The 27,375-nt window shown below is 44.3% G+C and overlaps 1 long non-coding RNA gene across 1 annotated transcript in view; it reads right to left on the bottom strand.

The window, feature by feature from the left end:
* Positions 1 to 5,507: 5,507 nt before the first annotated feature.
* Positions 5,508 to 27,375, bottom strand: part of LOC149995333 (uncharacterized) — a 125,638-nt gene continuing 103,770 nt past the window's right edge. The window contains exon 4 of the long non-coding RNA XR_016507902.1: positions 5,508 to 5,531. This is a non-coding gene — a long non-coding RNA (uncharacterized LOC149995333). The remainder of the gene's footprint in view (positions 5,532 to 27,375) is intronic.

Here is a 27,375-nt window from a genome sequence, read left to right as displayed (position 1 = left end):
ACATCCCCGGAAAATCTGTGCCTGCTACACGCACTGGGGGATTTGGAAGTACTGATAAACAAGTTTTTTGGCACACTCTGATTAATGATCAGAGGCCCGAATTAACTGTACAATTTGAGGATGGAACTTCTATTACTGGATTAGCAGATACCGGAGCTGATGTATCCATTATATCTTTGGAACATTGGCCCAAGCATTGGGACACTAATATTATTAAAGCTAGCTTTGTAGGCTTGGGCACCCTTGACAAAATACATCAAAGTACTAAGCCTTATTCTTGCTATGGGCCTGAGGGACAAACTGCAGTTTTGCAGCCTTACATGGCCCCAATATCTGTTACTTTATGGGGAAGAGATTTATTACAGCAATGGGGTGCTACGTTATCAATACCCACAATTTCCCCTGTATCAAAGAATATTATGTTTAATATGGGTTATAATCCTGCTTTTTCACAACCTAAACTGCCAGAATTTGATACCAGGACAGGACAGGATCGTCGAGGCCTGGGGCATCCTTCCTCTGATGCAAATTTATTTTAAAGGCCACTGTTGAGCGCTTCGCCCTTCCTCTGAAATGGTTAACAAATAAACCGGTGTGGGTTGAACAGTGGCCTCTAACCAATATTAAATTAGAAGCGCTTCATCAATTAATACAGGAACAAATAAATCAGGATCACATTGAACCAAGTACATCCCCTTGGAATTCTCCTATTTTCATATTAAAGAAAAAATCTGGAAAGTGGAGAATGTTAACTGATTTAAGGAAAATTAATGAGGTAATTCAGCCTATGGGACCTTTACAGTCAGGGCTACCTAACCCTGCATTAATTCCAAAGCATTGGCATATTATTATAATTGATTTAAAAGATTGTTTCTTTAATATTCCCTTACAGCCACAGGACTGTGAAAAATTTGCTTTTACTGTACCTGCTCTTAATAATCAAAAACCTAGTCAAAGATATCAGTGGAAAGTACTTCCTCAAGGAATGTTGAACAGTCCTACAATGTGCCAGCATTTTGTTAATCAACCTCTGGAAGAACTCCGAGGTCAATTTCCAGAGGGAATGTGCCTACATTACATGGATGATATTCTACTAGCACATCCCTCTGAGGCACAACTATTACAAATGTTTAAATTAACTTCTGATTTGTGTGCTAAGTATGGTCTTCAAATTGCTCCAGAAAAAATACAAAAGAAGGAGCCGTGGAATTATTTAGGATACCAAGTCACTAGAAGTCATATAATACCTCAGAAGGTTAAAATTCGTAAGGATTCTCTTCAAACCTTAAATGATTTTCAAAAATTATTAGGAGATATTAATTGGCTCCGACCTTCTATGGGAATTCCTACCTATGCTCTTGAAAATCTTTTTCGCACTCTCGAAGGTGATTCCAATTTAAACAGCCCCCGATCACTAACTAAAGAGGCTGAAAAGGAGCTTGAATTAATTGAACAATATTTCCAAAATTGCCAGTTAAATCGTATTCAGCAACTAAGTAATCTTAAGTTAATCATTATCCACAGTGCTCATTCTCCTACTGGGGTGTTATGTCAAGAAGAAAACATTATTGAGTGGCTATTCTTACCGCACAAATCAACCAAAAGACTAGAGACTTATCTCAGTAAAATTGCTCAAATTATAATTCGTGGCAGATTACGTTTTAGACAACTTTGTGGTCAAGATCCTGATGAAATCATTGTTCCTTTTACCAATAAAGAAATTGCTAATCATTGGATATTGTGTGAAGAATGGCAAAATGCCTTTTCTGACTTTCTAGGTAAAATTCATAATTCATATCCTTCCTCCAAAAGGTTTCAGTTTTTAAAGCGGACTCAGTGGATACTTCCTAAATGTGTTGTCTCACAACCTTTATCTGAGGCAGAGACATATTTTACTGATGCTAATAAATTTGGTGTTGCTGGTTATAGTAACCTGAAAAATAACAAAACTATTCAAAGCCCTTATACTTCTGTACAAAAGGCAGAGTTATTTGCTATTGTTATGCTTCTAACTGATGTACTTTCAGTTCCTTTAAACATCATTACAGATTCACAGTATGCTGCCCATACTGTTCAAGCCCTGGAGACTGTAACCATACCTCAGAATGGTTCTGAACTTAATACTCTTTTCTTACAGTTGCAGTTCCTCCTTCGAACTCGCCATCATTTAATCTACATAACTCATATTCGATCCCATACAGGTTTGCCAGGACCCTTAACTAAAGGCAACAATTATATAGACACTCTAGTTGGTTCTGTTATCAAAGCTCAAGCTGAACATCAGCTCCATCATGATAATGCTCGGTCGCTTAGACACCGGCATAACATTACCTGGCGTCAAGCACGTCAAATTATTAGGGACTGTTCTACATGTCAACTTATTAACCAACCTTCCTTACCAATAGGTGTTAATCCTAAAGGTTTGCTACCTAATCAAATCTGGCAAATGGATGTTACTATTGTACCTAGTTTTGGAAAGCTTAAATTTGTTCATCATTCTATTGATACTTGCTCTAAATTTTCATGGGCTACAGCAATGTCTTCTGAACGTGCAGGATGTGTTATTACACACCTCCTTGAAGCTTTCGCTGTTCTTGGAAAGCCAGAAACTATTAAAACAGATAATGCTCCAGCTTATCTCTCTAAAAAATGTCAGGAATTTTTTTCTCAACACGATGTTAAACATGTTACTGGTATTCCATATAACAGCACTGGACAAGCTCTCATTGAACGTCATAATCGAACATTAAAAGAGCTTCTTGAAAAACAAAAAGGGGGATATAGTATGGACTCCCCAAAGAAAAGATTAATGAATGCAGTATTTACTCTAAATTTTTTGCAAATTGGTGATGATTCTCTCGTTCCAGCTCAAAGGCATTGGGCAATGAAAACTGTTTCACCAATAAATCAACCTGTTTATTATTATGATGTTTTAACCTCCAATTGGCTCCCAGCAACTGTTATTCGATGGGGCCGAGGTTATGCTTATATTTCCACAGGCACTCAGAATATTTGGATTCCTGACAAACGCCTTAAGCTGCGTCATGTCCTCCCAGAAGAGGGGACGAGAGGACAGCGGTGAGGAGGACTGGAGGAACCTGCCAGACAGGATGCAGAAAATGACTCTAAAACGGAGAAGGAGACGCCTCCGCACAGCCCAGAGACGAAATCAAGGAACAGACCCACCATCTTGGAATCAAATTAAACATTTAGTAAATGAAGGAAAAGCCTTAGTCCAAGCTAATCATAGCCCACTTACAGCTGAGGCCTTGTTTTTGGCAATGCTTGCCATTTTATCTATTCAGGCCCCTGGAGCTAATGCTGAAAATCATACTTACTGGGCTTATATTGCTAATCCACCTTTAATGAGAGGGGTCTCATGGTGGGACCCTACTGTTCCTATATATCATAATGAAACGGGTTGGCTTCCCGGTCCTTTTGATATACGTGGTCCTTTAAAGCCTGACGAGGAAGGAACAATGGTTCCATATTATGTTACAGGAGTTTCTGGTCCACCTATGTGTTTTGGTGCCGGTTATCACTGCTTTAATATTGGTCTCCAAAAGTGGCTCACAGTAGAAGGAAATACCACCGAGTTATATAATAAGCTGTTAATAATGCTCTCTGCTTATACTCCTACTGGTTATATTCCAAATCATTGTGAATTTTGTTCTCCATCGAATGAGCCACTCTGTAAAATGCCAACGTTTCTCTCAGTAACTGATTGGGTCCATTGGACTCAGTGCAGGGGAGAACAAGTACGAGTTATTGTTAATACTTCCTATGGAAGCGTCATTACTTGGAGTCCATATGGCTCCGCTCGTACGGCACATTCTAAGCAAAATATACAATGGACCAATAACATTACTTGGATGACTGGTATTGCCAGAGATTCCATTGTTTGGCAAGAAAGTGGTTTTTCACCACCATTACCCTATATGAAAGGCTTTTATTCTCAACCTCATTTGTGGAAATTAAGTGCAGCTTTTGAACCTCTTAATGTCTGGACGGGACGGCTATATCAGGCCAATGGTTTTCATAACCTTACTTTTGTGCAAAATGTTACCAGATATTTTCAGGCTTGTGTTAAACTTCCCTATTTACTACTCAAAGGGAAAGTTACCTGGGTTCCTGAGACCGGCGAAATCTCTTGTTTTAATTGTACTTTGCATACCTGTGTTAATCATACTATGAGTTTGTCTCCCAAGGAAAGTCTCTACCTCCTGAGAGCCCGAACTGGAGTCTGGATGCCTGTTCAGCTTGGCCGTGCATGGCAAGACAGCCCTGCCTCTGGACTCCTTCATAAGGTGGCTGAACGACTGCTTCGCCGGAGCAAGCGCTTTATCGGCCTCCTTATTGCAGTCATCATGGGACTAATTGCTGTCACCGCTACCGCTGCGACTGCTGGTGTTGCTCTTCATCAGTCTGTGCAGACTGCGGATTTTGTAAGGACTTGGCATCAGAATTCTGAACAATTATGGACTGCTCAACGCCAAATTGATGCTGAAATGCAGTCTGAGTTAGCTGATTTAAACCAAGCAGTTGTTTTAGTAGGTGATCAACTACAAAGTGTTAAAAGACAGTTATTGTTAAAATGTGATTGGAACCAATCTTCTTATTGTATTACTCCTGTTCCTTATAATGAAACTGAATTCCCTTGGGAACGGGTTCGTAAGCATTTGCTAAATCATGATAATCTAACCCAGCATATTATTACCTTACAAACTAAAATTCATACTACTTTTGAGAAACATTTAGAACAATTATCTGGTCAAAGTATTTTTGAAGATGTTATGAGTGGAATTGATAAAATGAATCCTGTTCCCTATATTAATGGGTTCATTGGAACTCATGTTGGAACAATTTCTTTATTCCTTATTTTCATTTTAGTAATTGTTATTGTGTTTTTGCGCTATAAGAAAAGACAGAAAGTTAAGTCTGCTATCTTCTCAGTCATGCTCCATAAGACATCTGTAAAACAAAAAGGGGGAGATGTTGCAGGAAGACAGATCTCTGGGTAGGGGCATTCTCGTGCCCCACCACCCAGGTGGCATCCCGTGACTCAGGAGACGATGAGCAACTCTCGTCTCCGCCTTCGGCTTTAGGCTGTCGAGGCCACTGAGTCATGTAATCCTGGGTAAAACAGGTTCTGTTGTGTACTCCATCTGCTTCCTTTAATGAAGTCTTGATATGGAGCTGGCCTTGAGGATTAGTGGATCTTCCTTACTTCCTTGACAGGTGCTAGATAAAACAGGAGTTACCCTGGCCGTATTTTACATATTAATGCTCTTGTAAGAATTCTTTCACTTGTAAAATTCTCCTGTTGTTGGCTGGAATGTCACACCCTATTCTATTCCCTAATAAAAAGAGGATGAGGCTTCTCGCTCTCGGCTGATGGTCTGAGCGAGCCACAGCCCTCCGTTCGTTACTGGCCAATCATCCTGCCTGCCGGATTTATTTCAGCGTCCGAAACCACAACCAACGCAACAATCTTCCACAAGGAAACATACTGCATAGTAAGTAGATGGTCACTAGGAGATACAATAACAAAAATTATTGAGTATAGACGGGGAGATAAACTTAGTGGATATTTGATAATTTAATTTACTTTTCTTAAGGCTTATATTAGAATAAACGTCAGTCATGGAAAGTTAGTGATTCTTCACACAATCGTCGGCAGCCGTCCATCTCAAGAGACGATGGTGTAGCTTCTTAAGTGTCTATCTGCACCGCCGAGAATGGCTGTGCAGTCCGACTCGGGAGTGACACGGCATCTGTCTCCTCCCGTGTTGAATTGACATCTTGCGATGATGCTGGAGTGTCCTCTCCAGTGGAGCTGAAGCTACAGAGCCTGGGCAGGGTGATATGGAGGGTCTGCTGTTGCCCATGCAGCAGACCACCCCTCTCTTCGCAGCTGAAGGGTCCAAGGGAAAGACGGAGTCGATACAGCTTGGCTTCAGGTGCGCCGCAGGAGTTGCCGGTGTTGACTACAACGTCAAACCGCCTTAGGGACTCCGACTCCGGATTTTCTGTCGGGGTTTACTCCCTTAGCCTTTCCCCTGAAGAGGTATGCCGCAAGGCAGCGGAGGTTTTTTGGAGTCAGAGTTTTCCTTCTCTGATGTGCCCTGACTGGAAGATCGAACCAGCGACACTTAGCTCGCAGGCCGACGCTCAATCCACTGAGCTAAACCAGCCAGGGCCAGATTCTTCACACAAATAAATACAAATTTGTCCTTGAGGGTAAATGTTTTACAGGCTTATTCACAGCTAACAGGACATTTGGAAATAGAACAGGAAAATCGCAAACAATGTTACAATTTTAAAATAAAGAAATAAGCTTTGTAGTTACTCTCCCAAGGAACACATAATGAATTTGAAATTACATTATATTAGGGTACAATTGATTGAAGTATGATGTGAAGAAATCTGAGGGGCACATAAAACTAATAAGATTTTAAAATTTGTTATAAGTTAATTAAAATAAATGTTCTGTACCATACTTGGAATAAATTTTTCTCCAAAAGCAATGCATATTGTCCTAATAAATTACACTTTTCAGTTGTCCCATCTAATATCCCATGTCGTGTCTCTATGAAGACTCTTAAAGACCTTGTTGAGTCGTGGCCTCCATGGTGAACAGGGAATTGAAAAGGAAATATGGCTGAGTTTCAGTGTGGGATTCTCTATTCTACACAGGGAGAGCTGTGTATTTCACATTCTAATTCTTAATGATTAGAGATAATTGCAGTAGTGGTTTCCCTTAATTCGAATAGGAGAAACAACCTCCGCACCTCCAGGTCTCAGAGATCCCAGTTCCCTCCGAGTTGTTTCATCCTCACCAGCAGGAAGTGCTTGCACTCTGGCAAAAATAGCTTTTGAATGAAACATTTTCAAAGGTATTAAGTAACAACTTACTTGCTAACATAAGGGGATATCATAAATTTATGCTTTTACCTTAAAATTGCTCAAATAGTAACTTGGGTAGGAGGCAACGCTTTTCCACAGATAAAAAGCACAAAGGAACATTTCTTTTAAAAAATTTTTGTTCCTGAGCCGGTGTTTCTCAGTTGGTTGAGCCTCATCCTTCAAAGTGAAAGGTATCCAATTCAATTCCTGGTCAGGGCATCTGCCTAAGTTGCAGACTCTGTGCCTGTTGGGGTTGTTACAAGATGTTTCTCTCCTTTCTCTCCCTTCTCCCCTTTCTTAAACTATTTGGTTTTCAGTTACTGTTTGCATTCAATATTATTCTGTATTAGTTTCAAGAATACAGGCATCATGTTTAGACAATCATGTATTTTACAACGTACTCCCAGTGATGATTCCATTACCTGGCATACATAGTTATTACAACATGACTGACTATATTCCCTGTGCTGTAATTTACATCCCTGTCACTGTTTTTGTAACTGCCATTTGGTACTTTCTAATCCCTTCACCTTCTTCACTCTGCCCCAAATCTCTTTTCCTCTGTCATCCTTTAGTCTGTTCTTTGTATGAATTGGTTTTTTTCTGTTGTTTATCTGTTCCGTTGTAGAGTCCAGGTTGTAGAGAACAGGCCTGAACTAAGATGGCCTCAGAGAATATCACGTTTAGAGCGTGCACGGTAGAGCGATGACTCAGAGGTCGATGCGATTCCCCAAGCGTATGAAGTACAGTACAATGAAATAAACAATGTGCTTACCTGAAAGGTAACACCACCCTCTCAGAATATGCACAGTAGATCATCAGAGACCACGTGTACCTATCGATGTCGTACAAAACCGCATATGTTAATCAGAACCTTACACAACATGTATACAATCATATATAAGCAGAAAACTTCAGAGCACGGAAAATGCATCCTGAGAGCAAGTTACCTTGAGATCTTGCACACTTTCTGTCTCAGGAGAGAGTTTTTCCTTGATTTCGTCCCTCTGATTTTGCCTTCAAGACATTTACTGCTCAGTTGCCTCCCGGACTTGGACATGATCTGGACTCCCAATTCTTATTTCCCAATTCTCTGATCTGATATTGTACGTGATGATTCTGAGTGTCATTGCTGTTCATTGACTGTTACTAATTGAGATTGAACCTGCATCAATGAAAGTTGTGTGAATAGCATAGTCACCTGTGTTGACTCACTGTTCTTCCTTGTTGCCAGAGTTACCTGTAGGGCTGGTGGCCTTATATAGGTGGGCCATTAGTTTCAGCCTCTAAGGCCCATGTCAGACCACCCGATTGGGGCTCCAAGGCTGAGTTATAGGAAAAAATACATACCACAAGACATTTGCTGGCGACACATATAAATGAAATCATATAATACTTTTAGGATGGACGAATTTCACTGAGCATGATTCAAAATGACAGGGAAATGTAAGCGTTGGAAAATTTTAGTTTTAAGTAATAGCTAAGTAACTTAATACATGTAAAAAGAAGGCCATAAGCAATTTTACCTTAGTGCCTCAGGGGGCTGCAAGTAATCAAGAAGGTATTTGAGTCATTGTGCTCCAGGGAGACACATCCTGCTGCACAGGACATAAAGAACCACCCACCTATCAACGGATGAATGGAGACTAGGGAGATTGCTGGGACTGCAGCTTTTACCTCTGTAACCTTTTCCATTAACCCCAAACCTTTTAGCTACAACCCCTGGCCCCCAATTTCAAACCTCTTACCTACACTATTTCTCCTTATAAAAGAGGCTGACTAAAAATTAAATGCAAGAGGGTCTTTTAGGGTACACATCTTCCATCTTCATAAGATTGCTGGCCATCTAAATAACGCGCCCATAAAGAATCAATACCTCTACATTTTCTTGTTGTTGGAGACAGACAGCGTGAATGCGACTTTTCTGGTTTCAATACCAGGTTTTTTAACCCTGAAAAAGAAATGTTGGAGGCAAAGTGCCTGAAAGTTCTGCCTCTTCCCTGACAGGTCCACAGGGTGGCACTATTTACTAATTGTCACTGCGCAAGCCACGCCTCTTATTAAGCCCGGCCTCCGGTTCCTGACCCGGTGTCCAGATTCTGCTCCCCTGCCCCTCCCACGCCCCCATACAGCTTCCGCCCTCACTACAGTGGCAGCGAGCAAAAGCTGTGACTCCGGCCATTTGTTGAGGTGAGGTGAACGCCCAGTTTCTCACAGATCAAGCCTCTCCCACGGCAGGTCCACAAGGTGGCACTCACGTCCTCATTGTCACTGCATTTGCCTGAGCTCTCTTCAGACCCCACGCCTGTTAGGGCAGCCTTGCTCTGAGAAATCACCCGGAGACCACTGTGGGAGGAAATGACTGGTTTATTGAGGGACCAAAGGACGGGGGGAAAGGGAGTAAAGGGAGAGGCAATTCCCAGACTGACTCAACGGCCGGCCGGTAGGAACAAGGGAAGCGGGGTGGAGGGCTGCGACTCCTGGTCCTATTCGTGGGACCGTAGGAGCAAGGGAATAGGGGAGGGGTGATTCCTGGTCCTCCTCGTGGCCTGTAGGAATCACCGCTGTCTACTTAGCAGGCACCTTCTTTATACACCTTTTCGGTAAGGGTGTTTGCTTATCAACATATTCAGTAGCTCATTTACATCTTATTGCTTTCCCCCTCCCACACCAGCTTAGTTAACATATCGGGCTAGGGCCATTACCGTTCTCTGGGAACCAGTTCAGTACATCAACATACACTTTGGGAACCACTAAGTCCAAGGCCAGGTTGAAGAGCACATACCAGCAGTCCAGGTGTGCATTCTAGCTGCCTCTATGTTCAGACAACACCTTGTCCATAGAGCCTCTGCCAGAGCCGTCCACCGGAACACCGTCTTTTCTTTCCAGCACCATTTAATATGGATTGAGGAACGTGAGAAACCAGAGAGAAGGTCACATTGTGTGGGAAAGGTCTTACCTAAAGTTTAATCATTGGAGGGTCAGCCAGATATTAATTCTGGAAAACAATCTTATAAATTTTAGTAATAATTATGCACATACATCAAAAGCAACGACCAAGAAAAGCCTACATCAAGGCGATCCAGGTGGACTGGAGCGCAAACCATGCGACTGAGTCGCCCCTCCCGTCTATTCCTCTTTCCGAGGCTAGCGCCCGCCCGCACCCTCATGCACAGGCGCTCAGCTTAGACTCATCCACGTGATGAGTGAGGAGCAAGCGCAGACTCTCACAGACTAAGAGACTGGAGAAACAAAGCTTAGGGTGTTCTCTTCCTAGTTTGGGTTTCTCTGCTTGAAACTTGATTTTCCAAGTTCTCATTCCTGAGCCGGAAAAGGCTGAGGGTCACTGCAGACGTTGAAGTCCCCGCTGCAGCGGTGAGTCCGGGGTCCTTGTGAGGCTGACGCGTGGACGCTCCGCGTTCGTTAGCGCCCTTCCACCCAACCCTACACCCGTCCCACCGTCACCGCCTCGCCCCCACCGCCTTGTCGCTCTGGGCTCTAGGAGCTCGGATTGCACGGCGGCCTGGGGCTCTGCAGTCGGCCCACCGGAGTCCTCCCCTCCCCCACCCTCATTTACTAGGAGACCCGAACCCAGGACGAACACCTTCCACTGGGTGGGATTGGGCAGAACACGGGGTCCCCAGAAGAGGTGACCTGCCCCCGCAGGAGGGCTTTTGTGGAGGCGGAGAGGGCGAGGGGCCGGCGGGACGAGGCTGTGAGGGGATCCGGACACGGGGTGAGGGAGACGGGCCGTGAGAGGGAGGAGAGGCCGCTGAGGGGCCGTGGGAGACGGCGACGCCGGGGGTGGGGGAGGGACGGGGCAGCGCCGTGGGAGGGAGGGGTCACTGGGGGGGGGCAGCCGGGGAGGAGGACGGGAGAGATGCCGGGGAGACGGAGGGGCCCCGGGGAGACGCGGGGAGCTGACGGGGCGGGGGCCTGTGAGCGGACGTGGGGGCGGCACAGGGCAAGGCGCTCAGACGGAGGGAGGAGTTCTGAGGGGATTAGGGGCGCGACAGCGGGGGCGGAAACGGGGTTTGGGGTCACGGGTCAGAGGGAAAAACAGCGCTGAGGGTCAGTCAGCTGGGAGAGGGGTTGACAAGATAGACTGTCATGGGCATCAGAGGGGGACCCAGAGTCACGGAAATGGGAGCAATAAGAAAGATCAGGGATAAGAACCAGTGAAGGTGGAAAGGGTTTTTAGAGTTTCCAGGAACTGGTGTCAGGACAGGAGCAGAGAAAAGGGGAGAAAGAGCAGGAAGGGGGGAGGGGAAACACAGGAAAGGACAAAAGTGCAGAGAAACGGGGAATAGACAGAAACACAGTCATACACAGAAATACAGAGTAGCCAGAAGAAGGGGGAAAAGATAGGAAGAAAGAGTACGTTTAGGGAAAGGGAATTCCATAAACAAAGTTTAAATCTTTGTACAGAAGTTTAAATACATAGATAACTTTATAATCCCCGAAATCTGCATGTCACTTCATTCTCTTCAGGGTTAAGACAGGATTGAAAGTTGGGTGGTGGAATAAAGATCTAGACTAACTGTTCCTAGAATTTAGCAGAGTCAGGAAAGCATGCACTTGGAGGCTGTGCAGGACTAACAGTAAATTTCCCCCTCCGGGTCGTTATTTCAAGTTCATAAGCAAACTTCTCTTAGATTATGAGTGTGAGAAACGCTGACAATAAAACACAGGGACGCAGGACTTGAGAAGCAAAGTGAGGAGTTTATTAAAAAGTCTGCAGAGTCGGGCGCACCCTCAGCCAGGAGCAGGTGCGTATGAAGTAGACAAAGAAAACTGGTTTTATAGTAATGCAATTAACTCCCCTTCCTCTCAACTTCTCCCCTGTTTTCTCCATTACTGGTTAATTCAGGCTCAAAATCTAACTTGATTAACTACTTAGCACAGGGTATGATTAACTAAGGGTAGTCTAGTTTTAGGTCTATCTCCAACTTATTTGCAAAGTTATCTAGCTACATCTTCTCATTTCTCTGTGTTTGGTGACAACAATCTTCCGCCTTTTGATCCCAGAAATATGTGTGAGGAGCTTCAGATTGTCTTTTCCTTGCCCCCTTTTCAAGATTCGTCTGTTAATTATCTCCTATCTCCTACTGGTTTGAGAGTCACTGGCTTGCTTCTTTATCCCTAACAATGAGGTACCACTTAATACCAGCTTTGGTATTTCAGTGATTTACTGTAATTTTTACTTACCAACAGGATTTAGTATTCAAAAGAAATCATATTCTGAAGCCCAACATGCAATCAAAATAAAAATTAAGCAGCAGTTGTGGCTCAGGGGCTTGAGTGCCAGCCTGCAAACCAAAGGGTCACTGGTTCAATTCCCAGTCAGGGCACATCCTGGGTTTCGGGTCAGGTCTCCAGTTGGGGACATATAAGAGGCAATCACACATTGATGTTCCTCTCCTCTTTCTCCCTCCCCCTTTCTCTAAAAATAAAATAAATAAAATCTTATTTTAAAAAAGATAAAAATTAATCAGCTCCGATTGAATGTTGAAAGAAGAGGATTAAGGTCCACTTGTTCTCTCCGCTTCGCTCCCTCACCTCCCTTCTCCTCCCCTCCACAGACCAAAGGGATTCCATGCAGCAGTTGCCCCTGACATCGTTGTGGGTGGGACTGAAGGAGAACCAGATTTGCTCTGTTATTAGCCCAAAATATATTTTCTTACAGAAATCATGTTGATGGCAATTTAGCACATGATTTAGCTAAAACATGAAGGAAGGAGTAGAAGGAGGGAAGCAGGAGAAAGCCCAGTCAGACCATTGAACACTGGAAGTTAGTTCAAAGAGTAAGTGGGCTTTGAGTTAACATTTGCCTCATCATGGCTTAAATATATACTTTCACTTCTCAGTTATCCAGGAGCGTATGAACTGGGTTGGGAATTAAGCAAATTTGGGGGAGGGAGAGCTGGAAAATCACAGATAACTCCCGAAGCTCAATTAAAACAAAATTATGGATAAACCTTGATTACCTGTCCACAGAATTGCTGTGAGTCTCAGCCCAACCCAGCCCCTAACCATCTGCTCCCACTCTGGGAGGGCAGTCAGAGCTAAGCAGCTTGCATCGCCTACTTGTGGAGGCCTGCCCTGGAGATGGGTTGGTCTAGGTCCCTGCTATGCCTCAACTGTGATTAATTTATCCCAAATAATTTAGAATCAATTGCAGTTTTAACAATGATGTGGAATTATTTGCTCCCCATCTTGTCATGTCAATTAATGTGAATTTCCTCTTTATGTATGTGCCTCCTATCTCTCCAACCAGTCTGTAATCCCCTAGAAGAGAGGAGTATCCCCAGGCTTCATTGTCTCCCCTGTGCACCCAGCCCAGGTCCTGGTCATGGGAGCTTTAAAAAAAAAAAAAAGTCCAATTTACAGCAGCTTTTCCCCTTCCCTTTATGTGATCTGTTAAATCAGTGACTGAGAGCCACAGAGCAGTGGTTCCCCTCAAGTCCCTATTGTTCATTCTCTGAAAATATTGAAGGGACACACTGGATTGACCTGAAACGTGGGTCCCAGAAAGCCCATCATTTAATTGTGTAATCTGATGGACATATTTTCATAGCTAATGTTTTTTAAATTTTTCAACATCAAAACTTGTATTTATCACATTATATTTCTGAAATAAGTCTTTATAATTTCCTAGGAAATAAGAATAATTTTTGCCCATGGAGCCTGTCCTTTTAGAAGTTTCTGCACAAAGTCCTCACATTACCTAGAGGTCTGAGGTCTTCTGGGTCTGATATGTCTGTCCCGGTGCTACAGAAAACCACTCTGGGGGAGTAACTCAGACATCAGGTGGGAAGAAGATAAAGATGCCATTTCATGGTCCCCAGTGCAGACCAGCAGAATTATAACTTAGAGTGGGGCCCTCATTCCCTAGGGGTCTGTATGCTTATGAATGCTAAACTTTTCTTTTAGGTTCCTATTCAATCACCTGAGAAGTTCTGAGAAATGACATCAGCTATGTCATCCCCCACAGAGTAGGACAAGTACTGTGGGTGGAGCATCCTTGTTTATTGAGGTGCTCTGGGTCATCCTGAGGCGAGCCCTGGGATTTGCAGGAGTGCTTTGGGATGCATTTTTTAAAATATTCTCATTTGTGAATGTGCTTATTGATAATAGAGACAGAGGAAGAGACAGAGAGAAAATACATTCATGAAAGAAACATGGATGTGCTGCCTCCCACAGGCACCGGAGAGGGGCAGAACCTGCAGCCTAGGTGGGTGTCCTGACCATCAGTCAACCTCACAGCATTTTGGTGTCTGGGATGATGCTGGAATCAATGGAGCCACTCACCAGCATGCTTTTTTTTTTTTTTTTTTTTAATGAGAAGATTTTAATATAAATTCCACAGTTAGAAGTGAGCTCAGGGAACAATAGTCAAAAGAAGGGCCCTTGGCACTTACAGAAAGAAAGGAGAAAGCTTATCTGGAGGGTGCAAGGGGAGGAGTGGGAAGGAAAGGTATGCCGGCATGCCCTTAAGAGTCAGGAGCACACTTTGGTTAGGAGAGGTCATGGGGTGCTCTGCTGTGTTGGGGTTCAGGAGAGCAGCACACGTTCTCAGTGCTCTATGAGTTTGTGGACATCTGTGAGGAGATCGCATCTGAAAGGAAGAATGAAAAACTGCCATGTAGTCCTCATGTAGGAGCTTAGTGTTCCTGCCTCTCCTGTGACAAAGGACAGGGGAGGGTGACCTTTCCAGAATTTCAGGTCCTTCTGCTTGTCATTGTGCTGGAAGAAGATTCAAGGGTTGTGTGGACAGTCTCAACATGCCAGCGTGAATCCTCGCATATCATCGCCTGAGAAAACAGCCCGGAGCAGGAGCAGGAGCAGGACCAGGGCGCCATGGCTGCTTCTCAGGTAAACGATGTGTTCTGGGTTTGAAGCTCTGTTTGCTTTTCTTCCGAACAACAGTGGCTTAGAAACTGCAACTTTTATTTCTCTGCCTCTGGTATTCTTGCCTTGTGGGTTGTTGTGTTTTTTTTTTTTTTTTCTCCTCATTTTCTTTCTTTCTTCTTATGATTGTTAAAAATCAGCAGTAACATACTTCTTCCCTTTTTCCCAGAGTCCTCTCTGCGTTCTCTTTATCCAAGCTCCCCAAGGCCATGAAGAATTTCTGCCTTGAATTAATGATTTTTAACTACTGAAAACATCCCCTTTCTCACAGGCCTACCTGGGAAGGCACCCATGTGCAACACCCCTGTTGGGATGGGCTCAGAGTCTTGGGCATCAGCGAAGAAGTAAGCTGTAGCTTTTAGGTTCATGTAGCTGCAGCATCAGCTCTATAGACCAGGGGTAATAAATGCTCATTTTGTTGGTCAGGATAGCTCAGCAAGTGCTGACAAGAGTAGATAGAAGAGACTAGTTCACTAGTTTGGTACAAAGCTCTTGCTTGTATGCACGTATTTATATATGTATGTGCGTATGTATGTATTATTTTTTGAGGGAGGGGAAAGGAGAGAGACAGACAGGGAGAGAAACATAAATGTGTGGTTACCTCTTGAGAGCCCCCAGCTAGGGACCTGGATGGAGACCTGGCCTGCCACCCAGGCATGTGCCCTGACTGGAAATCAAACTGGTGACCCTTTGATTTGCAGACCTGCGCTCCATTTACTAAGCCACACCAGCCAGAGCTTCTTTCTATTCAAATGCACTTCAGTGTTTGCATTCAATACATGGAAGTCTCATCTGCATAGACATTTGCACAAATTAATGTTTATTGGTGAATATTTTCATGTGACTTCTTTTTTAAAAAAAGTATGTCATGGAACCAGAGACAATGGTGTCATTAATAAAACATGGGCTTGTAAAAGATGTGGAAAGAGAGGCCCCATTCCAGAACTTCTGAAACAAAATCTTCAATTTTTAAAAACTGCAGTTTTTTGTTGTCTGACTTAAACGTGAAAAAGTACTTACACTTCCAGTTCTCCATGATTTTCCTACTGAGCAATATACACAATTTATCATGAATGAGACAAATACAACACTGAGCATCCATATCGCTGCATCTGTCCCTTCATTTAAACGATTATTTTGCTGAAAAATCTCTGCAGTGGATTGAGGACATGGTCACTCATTTCTCAGTGTTAGAAAGTACATTAGAGAACATCACTGGGTCAGAATGATCTTACTGGATGAGTCAGTGTACTCTCCTAGGCCCAACCCACTTCTAACACTGCTTTCACGTTGTGTTATATTATTAACTCCTGGTGGCCCCTTAGTAAATGTGCCTTATTTTTCAGGAACCTTTTACATTCAGGGACATGTCAGTAGAATTCTCTCAGAAGGAGTGGGAATGCCTGGACCCAACTCAGCGGAAATTGTACGTGGATGTGATGTTGGAGAACTACAGGAACCTGGTCTCTGTGGGTGAGGATGAGTTTCTTTAGAACTTCCTACTCCAGTGCAGGGTTTCGTTTTCTTTATTAGTTGAACATCATTTGGGGACTTTTGCTTTGTATAGTAGCCTTTCAAATTCTTGCTCTCAAGGGAGACATTGAGGGTTATTAATATTCTACTAGTCTTCTTATCTGAGCACAAGCTGCATTGTAAATGGGAGAATCTATCAAAACGAATGCTTCTTTTATAAACAGGTCATGTTTTCCCTAAGCCAGCCCTGATCGCCCTTGTGGAGCAAGTGAAGGAGTGCTGGGATGTTTGCAGAAAGAAAACAATATCCAGCCACTCAGGTAGGTGGGAATAGAACAGCAGATGACAGAGATGAGAGGCCCCAAGGTCACAGAGGAAACCGGACATAAAATGTGGTTTGTGGACTGTGCTTCAGTGCAAGAATTTTGAAAATCCCAGGTTGATTTCTGTTGCTGTCCCAGAGGGCCAGCTGGTCTCCAGCATGTCCGTTGCTCCTATGTCATCTTCTGATTCTGGTTCTACTCCAGTGACCTGTGTCACCCTATTAGCACTTGGGGCCAAAGGCCTCACCTTCGACCACGAGGTCCAGAATGGTCAGGCTCTGCCTCCATTGCATTGGGAACCTGGGAAAATCTGTGCTCATTGCTGAGAAAATGGAAATTCATCCTTAGTTTTTTTAAGCTTTGTTTTTGTCTCATGAACTGTGTTTGTGAAGGAAGTGGTTGAGATCCTCAAAATTGTCCCTTATCTCAGGATCCCTGAGGAGTGGTGTCATGTTTTCTGGTATAAAATTTCTAATCCTATGAGACTTCAAACACGACCCCAGAAAGTTAAGATTCGGTGATTTCATCACAGGCCAATACTCCTCCAAAAAACGATACAATCCAGTTTTCTCTTTCCTTTCACAATGTCATTTTGCTTTGTATGAACTGACATATGAAATCTTCATTCTGTGTACTCCCAATTTTTTTATGTTAGAATTATTTAATATATCTCCTTACCTTATAGAGTTCTTTAATAAGTTACCACCATAGACGACCTTAGAACCACCATGTAGGAAGGACTTTATTGTGAACCTGATTTCTTGATCACTCTCATTTTATCGTTTTTTTCTATTCAGTCCAATGATGCCTAGGACCATTCCTTGTGTGTTTTCCCTTTCTGATTACACCTTAGTCAGATACTCTGCTTTTATATTAAGAAATGCTGAGACAACATCCCTGAATGTACTCCTTTGGTAAGAAGTGAGTCACACAATTATTAGGTGCTTCATATTTAGGAAGATGTTCAGTAGTGCCTTCGTGGCCACCAAGTCAGCCCCAGGAGTGTGTCGCTTGTAAAAGTGGTAGGGTTGTAATGTGGCCTTGTCCTAAAGTGTCCACTGGGTGCACTGGCTCTAGGTCTGGTCTTCAGGTGCAAGGTCAGCCACCAACTACGAACTGCTCAGTTCCACCTGGCACGAGTTACAGAGTGATATGCAGTTGCTCCTACTTGTGCTTGGTGTGGAGGAGCCCAGGAGAGGGAAAGACACAATGCAAGGCCAGCTGCAACTAGCTCCATGCGTGCAGCCCCTGAGTGAGTGATATGGGGCATGCAGGTGCTATTTGTTTCTGGAATTAAGGAGGGTCTGAAGCATGAGGCAAGAGAGGCAATTTTTATGGAAAAGCCACTGGACATACCTTGGGTGGAATGTCAGTAGGACAGGGCTCAGTATTATCCAATAAGATGGGGACTCACATATGGCCCCTCCTGCTGGCTCTATGGTGGGGAGAGCTCAGCAGGGGAATAATGGCCTCTGCTGTGACTGCTGTGTGGGTGAGAGCTGCCGCTACAGACTTTGTCCTGCAGCCAGTCAATTCAGCTCCTCCGCATATGTCCCTGGAGCCTTTCAAGTTGCTGTCCTAGGGCTGGAATTCAGAGGGAGCAAGTTCGTGTAAGTCTGTGTCTCAACCTTTAAGAACAACCCTTGGGCTCCAGCACCCCTCAGTCTCAGTCAGCCACAATTCCCACAGGTGTTCCAGCGTGATACCTTTTTTGTGATAGGTTCCCCAAATGCAGTTGAATGTATTTTTGTTTTTTGTTTATATCTTAGGAACATGAATGATAGTTTTCACTTCACTACACTAAAGACATTGTGAAACTTAATTTAATTATGTATCAGCCATGTGTCAGTTGCCATTATGTGCACGTTTGTGTGGTTTTTAGCCTACTTTGTTGATGACTCACCTTGTTTCTTTCTGTGCTTTGTTCATTATCAGTGATTAATTGGTCCTGTGAGTTTCAGAGTTAATCTTAATATTGTGTCTCTTCATGGCTGAATGTGTTCTGTTTATGTGAGATAAAGTCATTTTTAAGTTAAATGTAATTTTTAAACTTTTATAACTCTTTTAGATATTATTTTTTATTTTAAATTTTTTGAAAAACCACCATGACCAGTGTGGCTCGGTTGGTTTGACATCTTCCCGCACACTGAAAGGTTGCTGGTTCAATTCCCAGTTAAGGCACATGTACTCCTGGGTTTTGGGTTCAGCCCTTTGTAGGGCCATGAACAAGAAATAGGCAGCTGATTGATGTTTCTCTCTCTTTCTCCTTCCCTTCCCTCTTTCTAAAAAACAATAAATACCGTATTTTTCTCCCTATAAGACACACCTGACCTCAAGACACACCTAGCTTTATAGGGTGAAAACAAGAAAAAAAAAAATCTGAACCAAATTGTGTATTAAATACTTGATAAAATATAACAGAATACTATTTCAACCATGTAAAGTAAACAGCAGTCAACAACAGTATTAAGAACCATCATCACTGTCTTAACAAATGAGGAGAGACTTTAAGGTGCAAGTACTCTTCTAGTTTTCTGGGAACCCCAAGAACTCATCATCGCTAGTGTCAGAATTTATGAAGCTCAGTTGCTCACAATCACTGATATCACTTTCTTTGCTGTCTTCATACTGATTAGATGCCCTGAGATTCAGCAATAAAGTGGGACATTTAAGCATCCACAGGGGTTTTACATGGGCCCACCACTTCCTCTCCAAATATCTTGCAACCTCTGACAGGTCAGGTAATACACATCTCAGTCTGTGATACAATATTCACTTCATAAGACACACAGACATTTATCTCCCACTTTTTGGGGGGGAAAAGTGCATCTTCTGGAGCAAAAAATAGGGTAAATAAAACATTTTGTTTTTAAGTGAGGCAAACATCTACCATTTTAACCATCTGTAAGTACAATTCAGTCATGGTCAGTATATTTTCTTTGTTGTGCACTTGTTCTTCTGAAACTTTCACCCTGCAAAAATGTCTTAATGTCCGTTAAACAACCATTTCCTCACTTCTCTGGAAACCGAGATCCAGGTAACTACCTTCTTTTTCTTCTTCTATTATGGGTCCGTAAGATTACTCATGTAAGTGGAATCCTATAGTGTCTGTCTCATTGTGACTGTGTGCTTCACTTTAAAAAGTCCTCAGTGTTTGTCTTGTGGTGTCAGGTAGTATCACCTTTTTCTATTTCTAGGCAGAGCAGTGTTTTATTTTATGTATTTACTGCATTTTTAAATTATGTATTTACCCATAGACGTGGGGCTCACCGAAGACAGCATTGCTTTACAAAGGCATCTTGCTGGGGCCTCCAAAATGTTACAGCTACATAGGTGAGACTGAACACTCTAAAGCAGTGTATAAAGCAAGCAACGGATTTTAATGGTTGCTGGCAAGTCAGGCAGACCCTGAGCGGGTCTCTAACACGCTCCGACATCCTGGGATTTTTAGGCAGGGGCTAACAACAAAAAGGTGTTCACTTATTTTTGGGTCCCAGTTCAACCTACTCTGCAAAGAATTGTGTTCTAGTGAGACAACTGATAGTGGACTGTGTACATCTAATAGGTGTGAGAAGGACCATGCTAATAGTGAGCTTACCTGTGTGGTAGAGGTGACTTAATGGAGTCACCGTGTAAGCAGTTTTTAGATGCCCAGAAACCAATTTTTGTCAGGTCCTCCAGCACATCAGAGAAGGCCTGATGGGTAACTCAGATAAATGTGCTTTTTTTCTTTTCTTGAAATGTGAACCATTTAAGTAATAATTGTTTACTTCCTCTTTTTTAAATTTGGAACTCCCATGAAGAAAAGACTGCCATTGTGAAAAAGCCATATTTCATTCAAATGGAAAATTTTAAGTGCTGTGGTAGCCATACTTACCGTATGTTAAACAAAAATGTTAAAACAGGCTACCAAAAGAAGGTATTTCATAATCACAAAGGGCTCAAGTTAACGAGGATATAACCCCTGTAACTTATGCACCCAACAGACAAGCACATGAATATAGAAAACAAATATTAATGAAAGAAAAACTGAGATTCACCCTTTCTGGTCATTGAGTTGTAAAAATTGGTCAACTATGGATAGTAGACCCTTCCAAGATCTGTGACCTAGAATAATTTTCTTTCTTTTCATGGACTGTATTTTTATTAATGTGATAGTGTCCCTCATTACACAGCATTATAATGATGAAGACTGATTTTTCATTATTTATTTTTACTGATGTGATTGAACCTTCATCAATAAAATCTGCGTGAATAGCATAGTCACCTGTATTGACTCAGTGTTATTCCTTGTTGCCAGAATTACCTGTGGGGTTGGTAGCCCTATATACGTGGCCCAGCGCTTTCTGCTCCTAAGGCCCAGGTCAGACGACCTGAGTGGGGGTCAAGGGCTGAGTTATAGGAAAATCAGCTTCATCAACTCTACTCTTCTTTCTTGGTAAATTGTTCTTTATGTCAATTAGTGTATCCTGCATTCTGACTGGATCTTTTTTATATTGTTGAAGTCCTCACTAAGTTACCTGAGCAACCTTATAACCAGTGTTTTGAAACCTGCATCTGATAGATTTCTTATCTCTATTTTGTTTATCTCTTCCCAGAGTTTTGATTTGATCTTTCGTTCAGATGGTGTTTATTTGTGTTCCCGTTTGGCAGCCTCCCTGTGTTTGTTTCTATGTATTAGGCAACGCTGCTTTGACTCTGTATCTGGTAGTGTGGCCAATTGTAGTAGGTGTCCTATGGGTTCCAGTGGCAGAGTCTTCCCTATCACCACCCTTTGTGTGGGCTGAGTGCGCCCTCCTCTTGTAGTTGAGACTTGGTTGCTATTGGCAGTTCAATGGGAGGGATTTACCCAGGTGAGTCAGCAACAAGGACTGGCTATGACCACTGACCACCAACCTCTGCCCTCTGTGGAGGATCAGCTGTGCAGGGACAGGGTAGTGGTGCTGTGACGTGGTCTGTCCACTGGGTGTGCTAGGTCTGCAGTTTCCCAGGTAGTGCAGGCCAAGGTCAGCCCCCACTTGTGTTTGCTTTGGGCCACCCTGCCTGAGCTAAAAAGCAATTCGACATGGCTGCTAATGTGCTGGTCTTGGAGATTCCCAGGCAAAGCAGGCTGTGAATCTAGCCTGGCTGCTGCTGGTTTGGGACCTGGGGCTCACTTAGGCCAGCTGCTGCTTGTTTGAGAGGATTTAGGAAGTTGTGGAGCATGAGCCAAGACCAGCCATTCATATGAGGAAGCAGCTTGGATAGGCCTATATGTTGGGTGGAATAGAATTTTCAGGGCTCTCCAAGGTGGGGGAACAGCGTGAGCCAGGTTGATGGAGTCTCAAATATGACACCAGCTTACTGGTTTGGGGGTTCTGAGCAGGGAAGTTTCAGAATTGAAGACAATGGCCTCTGCTTATCTTGATGCCAGACACTTCAATTTCTCCCTCTGTGGTACTGGTGCCTTTCAAGCTCTATCCTGGCCCTGGAGCTCAGAGGGAGTGAGCCTATGTGTGGGTTCTTTAAGAGGAGCTGCATGGAGCTCCAGCAGTTTCCTCCACTAACTCAAATCCCACTGGATTTTCAGCCAGAAGTTGTGGGTACTTACCTTCTTCGCACTGGAATCCCAAGCTGGGCAGCCTGGTGTGGTGCTGAAACTCCTCACTCCCAAGGTATTCCTCCCAAATTTTTATCCGCCACACATGGGTGTGGGACAGGCTTGTGTGTCTGTGCTTCTCCTACGAGACTGCATGGACGGATTTCTTTAATTCCTTAGTTGTCAGACTTCTGTTCAACTCGATTACTAAGCATTCTGAGTGACAGTCTATATTTTAGTTGTACTTCTGATGTGGTTATGCAAAGAGGAAAAACATGTCTGTACAAAGCCATTTTACAGGAAGTCTCTGCACTGATTTCTTTATGAAGAAATTTTCACTTAGAAAGTCACATGTAGAAGAAGAGGGCTCTGGAAACATGGGGCAGGTTCATAAGGACCCTTGGGGACTAGGAGAACAAATGGGCAAAGGTTACCTTCAGGGTGGGAGGAAAGGAGAAGAGGAAAGGAGAAGAGGAAAGGAAAGGTATGCCGGCATGCCTTTGTACGAGTCAGAGCAGCCTTTGGTCCCGGGAGGTGATGGGGTGCTCTGCTGGGTTTGGTGTTTAGGAGAGCAGAGCTCGTTCTCTTTGCTGTATAAGTCTGGGGACTTCTGTGTGAGGAGAGGGCACCTGAAAATCAGACAATTAAAAATGCAGTGTGGTCTTGCAGGAGCTCATTGTTTCTGACTCTCCTGTGACAAAGGAGAAGAGAGGGTGTTCTTTTCAGAGTCACAAGTCCTTATGCTGTGAGTGTAGTGGGAGCAGTTAAAGGGGTTTCGCTGATGCCTCTGAAGGCACATCCTCAAAATACAGCCATGACTCCTCCACATAATGTTGTTACGGTTACATAGACGAGATTGAACACTCTGAAGTAGTGTATAAAGTAAGCAAATAATTTTTAATGATTGCTGGCAAGTCAGGTAGACCCTGAGCTGGTCTGTAACATGCTCTGACATCCTGGGAATTTTAGGGAGGGGCTTATATACTGGTAAGTCCCTTTGTTTATTCTTTGGCGGGAAACATCCTTAGGAAGAGGGGGCTGGGCAGGACTGCAGGAATGTCTTGGCAGTAAGAGGAACAGAAATTCACAAGGCTGTAAGGTTATCTCCTGTGGCAGCATAGCTCTTCAGCCAGGGATGGATTCTTTGCGAAGCAATTTATTTTCAAAAGGCTAGATATCCTGTAGAGTATAACTTTCACAAATGGTATAAACCAGACACAAGCAAATGGAAAGAGGCTGAACTACTTTTAGCTTGTATAAACAAGACACAAGCAAATAGAGGCTGAGGTGCTTTGAGCTTGTGTAAACACCAATTGCTACAACACTTTTTCCCACATTCCTCTTTCCAATGCTTTTTAGCAAGTCCTTCCTACTGCTTACAAAGAACATCTGAAGCCCCTACATATTTACATATTTAGCAAGCCTCTGGGACTTTTTACAGAAAATATTTGGTGCGCCTACAATGTCACCTCAGAAAATAACCCAGAGCAGGGGCAGGACCAGGACAACATGGCTGCTTTTGAAGGAAAACATCGTGTTTTCATTTCCAGGCTGTGTCTAATTTTTCTACTCACATCCCTGGGTTACCTTTAATTCTCTACCTCTGTTCTTCCTGCCTAGTGCAGTGGTTTTCCACTGGTTTCTGTTTTCCTTTGGTTCTTATGGTTGTCAAGGTCAGCTGTTAAGAATACTTGTCTGCCCTGTCCCAGAGCCTTCTCTACATTCTCTTCAACCAGGTGCCCTGAGAGCATAAAGAATTCCCGTCGGGAAGTAATGACCTTCAACTACTGAACACATCACCTCTGTGACAGATCAACCTGCAGGGCACCCATGTACATCATTCCTGTTGGGATGGGCTCAGAGGCTCAGGCATCGGTGAAGAAGAGACATGTAGGGATAGGTTCATGTGGCTGCAGCATCAGCTCTGTAGAGCAGAGGTAAGGAAATGCACATTTAGTGGTCAAGATAGCTCAGAATGTAGTGACAAAGAGGAGTAGATAGAAGAGACATGCTCAATAGAATGGTAAGAAAGACTTGCTGTTTAAAGGCACCTTTAGATACCCCTGGCTGGTGTGGCTCAGTGGATTGAGCACCAGCCTGAGAACTGAAAATCTCCAGTTCGATTCTTCCTCAGGGCATATGCCTGGTTTTCAGGCCAGGTCCCCAGTTGTGGGTGTGTGAGAAGAAACTAGTCGCTGTCTCTCTGACATCAATGTTTTTCTCCCTCACTCCGTTCCATCCCGTCCCCTCTCTGAAAGCAAATGAATAGAATTATTAAAGACACTATTAGAGTGAGTGAACATGGGAGTATGTATGGATTTACATTTGGACTCAAGTTAGCTTTTTAGAATGTCTTTCCTGTGTCCCAGAGCTCTCCATCCTGTTCATCCTGAATTCCCATGTGGTGTGAAAAATTCTCACCATGACTAATGACCTGCGACTATTGAAAATGTTCCCTTTGTGACAGATGAATATAAGAATTGTTGATATCTAAGATGCCCATTTGGGGTGGGGTTGAGTTCTGAGATATCCATGAATAAGGAGAACATTTCATATTTGGTCCCATGTGGATGCTAAAACTGACCTGGATTAAGAAAAAGCATGATAAAGAGGATGAATGTTTGGCCCTGAAAATTTAACTTTCTGAGGAAGATAGAGAGCCTTGCTGCCTAGAATGCTGGGGGGGGGGGGGAGAAACTTAATATTAAACTAAAGCAGCCCTGCTGGTGTGGTTCAGTGGATTGAGCACTGGCCTGCAGACTACAAGGTTGCTGATTTGATTCTTGGTCAGGGCACATGCCTGGGTTGTGAGCCACATTCCTGGATGGGGCCTGCGGGAAAGAGAAATCTCTCTGTCTCTTTCTCCCTCTCCCCTCTCTCTAAAAATAAATAAAATATTTTTTAAAAAACTAAACCTATTTTGGCTGGTAGTGCAGTTCATTAGAGCATTGTCCCGCTACACCAAGCTTGCGGGCTGGATCCTTAGGGAACATACAGGAATCAACCAGTTAATGCAAAAATTAGTAGAACAAGAAATCAATGGGTGTTTCTCTATGACTCTGTCTGTACCCCTTGACCTCCCTCTAAAATCAATTTTAAAATTTTAAAATAAAATGGTGCAGGAGAGGGTCACCTGTGTGCCTGGAGGGTGAGCAGGAACTAGCAACAAGACTGACGGAAAGTGCTGGGGTCAACATAGCAACGGACAGAAGTTAAAAAATAAACAGCTGGGACCTAAACAGCACCCAAGGATCTATGCTTATAAACTAATGGCTGAAAAGAAAATGGTCTTTGACTGTAACACTGTTTGGGTTGTGTAAAATCTGGACTCAGGAGAGCACTGGATCCTGAATGTTGGTTTTGCCAAAGATCATGGAGTTGGATGAAATGCCTATATAGAAGCTTTTATGAGTTTACATAATAAAGATGCAGGATTAAAAGGAAATAAATTAATGGACTAGAGAAAAGGTAATTTGCCTATGAAAGATAGAAGGTCATAGGGAAGGGACTGGAAGATCTAGATATTATATCTGTTGCCCACTGGTCAAGGTTCTCCTTGCCCTTCCAGCCCTGGAGCATCTTCCCTCTTACTGGGCTGAGGGAGCTGGAGGAAGTGAGCCTGAACTGCTCTGTCCATTTAGAACCCATGAGGGCAACCACATTTGACTGCGCCCTTCCCAGATCAGGAGAATACCTTTGCAAAAATGTTGCAGTGGAAGTAGGACTAGGACGGCTCGCTGTATATTATTGGGCACACACTCCATTTTCTACATCAGACCTTAAACTGGAAAAGCTCTGAAGGGGCAGATACAGCCCTTTAAAACGGACTAAGGAGTGCACTCAGGCTTTAGAGTCCCTGAAGGCGCACCTGGCTTCTGCATTGGCCTTAGGGCTTCCAAACCTACTAAAGGCCTTTCAATTATACGTTCATGACAGGCGGAGCTATGCCCTAGGATTCCTCACCCAAATGCTTAGTGACTTATCGCGTACTTGTCAAGGAAAATAGATCACAGTGTGCAGGGGCGCCCGACCTGCTTGAGAGCTGTGGCAACCACCTGGGAGGTGTGACAGGAAGCTGAAGTTTTCCTTGGGACAGCCTGTCACCATTCATGCACCCCAGCAAGTGTTGGGCCTGCTGGAATAAAGGAAAATTTGTGGTACTCTGCTGGAACAAGGGGCACATACTTAAGGAGACTGAGGGGTAATGGAGCCCTGAGCACGCCACTGATCCCGCCCGGTCCCTATACTCCTCATTGGTGCACAGGTTTGGCCCTTCCGAAGGCCGGGGCCCTCCTCCCCGCCCCCACCCTCATTGCAAAAGCTCTCAGCTGGGGCTCTAACCAGCGCAACCACGTGATGAATGAGGAGCATGCGCAGTCCCTTACAGAGGAAGGAAGTTGAGAAACGGAAGTCAGGTGTTCTTCCAGGTTCCAGTTTTTCCAGTTGAAACTTGATTTTCCACGTCCGCATTCCTAAACAGGAAAAGGCTGAGGGTCACTGCAGACCCTGAAATCCCTGCTGCGGAGGCCTCCTGCCATGGTGCATCCCGGGTCCCTGTGAGACCCTGACGTGTGGGCGCTCCGCGTCCGTTTCCGCCCCTCCCTCCTCGTTAACGCTCTGGGCTCCGAGCCCGGAAAGGATCCCGGTGTGGAGATCTGCGGTCCGCCCACTGGTGACCTTCGCCTCTCCCTCCCCCATTTAATAGGACACCTGAACCCAGGACGAGCGCACTTTCCGTGGGGTGGGATTTAGGGAAGTACACGGTGTCCCCAGAAGAGGCGACCTGCCCCCGCGGGAGGGCCTTTGTGGAGGCGGTGAGGGCGAGGGGCGGCGGGACGGCGGCGGGACGAGGCTGTGAGGGGATCCGGACACGGGTGAGGGAGAGGGGCCGTGAGAGGGAGGAGAGGCCGGTGAGGGGCTGTGGGAGACGGCAACGCCGGGGGTGGGGGAGGGACGGGGCAGCGCCGTGGGAGGGGGGGTCACAGGGGGGGGGCAGCCGGGGAGGAGGGCGGGAGAGATGCCGGGGAGACGCAGGGAGCTGACGGGGCGGGGGCCTGTGGGCAGACGTGGGGGCAGCACAGGGCGAGGCGCCTCAGACGGAGGGAGGGGTTCTGATGAGAAGAGTTGGGGGCGCGACAGCGGGGTGGAAACGGGGTTTGGGGTCACGGGTCAGAGGGAGAAACA

The sequence above is a fragment of the Furipterus horrens genome, unplaced genomic scaffold, assembly GCF_987537825.1.
Source record: "Furipterus horrens unplaced genomic scaffold, mFurHor1.1.pri manual_scaffold_13, whole genome shotgun sequence".
Lineage (NCBI taxonomy): Eukaryota > Metazoa > Chordata > Mammalia > Chiroptera > Furipteridae > Furipterus > Furipterus horrens.
The sequence above is the reverse complement of the archived record's forward strand: the minus strand, read 5'-3'. Positions and strand labels throughout refer to the sequence as shown.